This window comes from Pongo pygmaeus, chromosome 8 (genome assembly GCF_028885625.2).
Source record: "Pongo pygmaeus isolate AG05252 chromosome 8, NHGRI_mPonPyg2-v2.0_pri, whole genome shotgun sequence".
Classification (NCBI taxonomy): Eukaryota; Metazoa; Chordata; class Mammalia; order Primates; family Hominidae; genus Pongo; species Pongo pygmaeus.
Window position 1 is genome coordinate 114,915,185 of NC_072381.2, and position 3,872 is coordinate 114,919,056.

Genomic DNA, 3,872 nt, shown 5'->3' on the forward strand with positions numbered 1-3,872 from the left:
TTATTTCTAAGAGGTACTAAGTGGTTGAAAAGTTCCCTTGGGCAGCTCTTCTCTAATCAATAACTCAAGCATTGGGGTCTTTTCACTGACATCTTCAACAGGCAGCTTTCGAGGTCACCGTGAAAAAGGAAGAAGCAGGATCTCATACAAGGAGAATTTTGTTGGGCCAGGTCATAAGAGAGTTTTTACATGTATTCCATTGGCCAAGCCTAGTCATGTGGCTCCAATTAGCTGCAAGGGGGCTGAGAAATATAATCCTCCTCTGTTACAAGGGAAAATGAAACATCTTTGCCACATAGAAACCCTACCCTCAAAACACTTAGAATCCATTTGGAAGTGTCAAAATGTATGAAGTCTGTTGTAATTTGAAACAGTTTTATGAAGGAAATAAAACTTCAGATGGGCCTTGAAGATGAAGTGTGGTAAGGAAAACAAAACAAAACAAAAACAGTGACTGGCTTGCATTAGCAAAGATGTGGAAGAAAGCTGAGTAGGATGCTGTCTTCCTAGAAAGCTGAGTCCTCCAACCATGCTTCAATCCCCTCATTCAGGGATCCCATCTCTAGCCAACTGGATCTGATCGTCATTATATGTATCCAAGCTTCCTATCTTAATTGTTCTTTCAGTTAAAAGACTAGCTTTATTTCTTCTTTCTCAGAATGTAAATCCATTATTCCCTGTGTTGACTTGGGTTTTCCCTCTTGCTGTGGAAATTTCTCAGGTGGGTAAAATCCAGTTGAGATCTGATTTTAGTGTCCTCTGGACTAGCATTCTGTACTCAAGGATTCTGTCCTGACCCAGCATCATAATTCTCCTTGTCACTGTGTAGGGCCCAGCAGAGCAGGTGGATAATGAGACAGAGAAGGCAGGTTGCAGGCAAGTATAGGCTACAGAGGACATTTTGAATGTGAACCTCACAAACTCTAGTAATTTTGATTGTATCACAAATATCATTTGTATTACACAATGTTCTTTCTTAGTTTGTTTCCAAAATTGTGTTATCTAGAGAATTAGAAATACTTAGAAGTGGCCAGGTGCAGTGGCTCATGCCTGTAATCCCAGCACTTTGGGAGGCCAAGGTGGGTGGATCACTTGAGGTTAAAAGTTTGAGACCAGCCTGGCCAACATGGTGAAACCCTGTCTCTACTGAAAATACAAAAATTAGCTGGACTTGGTGGCGCATGCTGGTAATCACAGCTACTTGGGAGACTGAAGCAAGAGAATTTCTTGAACCCGGGAGGTGGAGATTGCAGTGAGCCAAGATTGCGCCACTGCACTCCAGACTGCTGGGCGACAGAGTAAGACTTTGTCTCAAAAAAAAAAAAAAAAAAAGAAAGAAAAAAAGAAAGAAATACTTAGAAGTGCCTCAGAGTGTGATCATAGGTTGTCTAGTCTGAGTAACAAATTACTACAAATTAAGCAGCTTCAAGCAACACTCATGTATACCTCCTAGTGTCTGACTCAGGTATCCAAGCATAGCTGGGCTGGGCCCTCTGCTGAGGGTCTCATAAAGCTGCACCCAAGTGTTCACCATAGCAGGATTCTCATCAGACCCTTTACTGGGGAGGATCTTACTTCCAAGATCTCCTAAATGGTTGATAGAATTCACTTCTTTGAGGCTGTGGAATCCACGTAAGTTTGCTTCTTCAAAGTCAGAAGCAGATAGAGAAGGAAGGAGGAAGACAGAGAGAATCTGCTAAAACAATAGAACCATTCAATTTGCCACAATCACAGGAGTAACATCCCATCACTTTTGCCATATTCCATTAGTTGGTTGCAAGTCATAGGCCATGCCCATACCCAACAGGAGGTGAGGATGAAGAGGGGCCAACTGAGAGTGTGACCTAACAATCTCCCTCCAAGGGTCAAATTGTGCCCCTGGGCACTGACCCTCACTAACAAAAAAGTCTCAGAGTTTGTGATGATCTTTGACATTTGTGACTTCTACAAGATTCCACAATCTCTCCTAAAATTTGGTAGCCAGTCCCACTTTACTCACCAGATCCACCACAACATGTTTGGGGCTAAGCAGTGATAGCAGATGCTTACAAGTAAAGAAACTCATTACAGGAGTATTTATGGGCCTGGCCTCAAGTAGACCAAGTCTGAGCTGCATTCAGCCCCAGCTAGAGTCCACTTCTGCTCTCTCCATAGCATAGTCATTACTTGGGTCAATAAAGAGCTTTATTTTGCTTCCATTTGGTGTGCCTCTGTAGAACAAACTGGTTTAAAAATTTGGGTCCATGATGGTTATTCTTCTTCTGAGATGAAAGATGCAAAATTACCAAATGCAAAGATCATGAGAGTGAAACTTATGCTTCTTCTATAGCAGGATGTCTTATCCAAAATTAGTTTCACTTCAGCCCCAGAATCATTGCTTCTGTTGAGTTGTCAGGGACAAGTCTAGCTGGAAGAAGGATGACAAGGAAGAGCAGGAGGAGGAGGAAGAAGAAGAATTACGCTCATCACAGATATAAATAAGGAGCACAGATGGGCAAAGAGAAAGGAGGAGTGGTTCTTGGAGACCCGCTGTTGACTTCCCAGGAAAGCTCTCAGACTATGGCCATGCAGGTAGATACCAAGTTCACTTGCCTTCAGTTGTGCTCACTCAAATCTTTCCTAAGTTACCCTGATCAGAGAGCTTGCAGCCAGATCATGAGGTACATGTAGGACATGGCATGAAGTTTTGGTTTCATTCTGAACCAAGGAAAGCCACTGAGGAATTCTGAGCTGCAGAAAGTCACTTTGACTGATTTATGGAAAGTGGATTGAAGGGGAATAATTGAGGAAGCATTTTGGAAACCAGTGAAGAGGCCATAGCCATCGTCCCCATGACAGCTCCCAGCCAGAACTGTGGGGAGACACTTTAGATGTAGCCATGGGACATAGGTGAATCAGACTGCTGGTCACCAGGGCAGGCTATACCAGAAGTAGAGACACTCCCCAGACTTCATGAATGGATCCCTCTTCCTCCTGATTAGCTTTAGGCAATCATTTCTCCTGTGAAAATAATTTTTGGAGAATGATTTTTCTTCTTCAAACAGACAAAGATGTGTGAAAAAGCAAAACTGGATATATTAATGGCTCAAAATAATGAGACGAGTTAAAAAAAACTTTACACTATAAAAACAGTTTCCTAAAGACAAAAATGCCATTTGGGTTTCACAAATATGTTTTGGATCATGTAAATCATATTAACAATTGAAATTAAAGAATGAGATCTTTCATTAAGGAAGCTACACACAATGTTTGGCTGCAGATTTTATGTCTTCTCACGCTGTAGGCAGCCATCACCTCAAACTACTTTCTGTTCTCTCCTAGATTACACGTGAGAAGCATTAGCCAGGTCAAAGTCATGGTAAAGTAAAAGTGTAGGAAGAGGAGCCATCTCCTGAGCCTGATGCGTGTCTTTTGTTGGAATATTAGGCTGCAGTAGTTTAACGGCACATAGTAGGGACCATATTATCTTCTTTTTTCTTATTGTTAGCAAATTGGTAGGTACCCATGTATGGGAAATTATGTTTCTAAGTTGTTGTGGTTTTTTTTAACTCTAGTACTGCTGTAAGATTCTGCACACTTTTTTTTCTTTTAACTTTTATTTTAGGTTCAGGGGTACATGCACAGCTTTGTTATATAGGTGAATTTGTGTCATGGAGGTTTGGTGTAAAGAATATTCATCACCCAGGTACTAAGCATAGTACCTGACAGGTAGTTTTACTGATTCTCTCCCTCCTGCCACCTGCCACCCTCACATCGGCCCCCGTGTCTATTGTTCTTTTCTTTGTGTCCATGTGTTCTCATTATTTAGCTCCCATTTATAAGTGAGAGCATGTGGTATTTGGTTTTGTGTTCCTATGTTAGTTTGCTTAGGA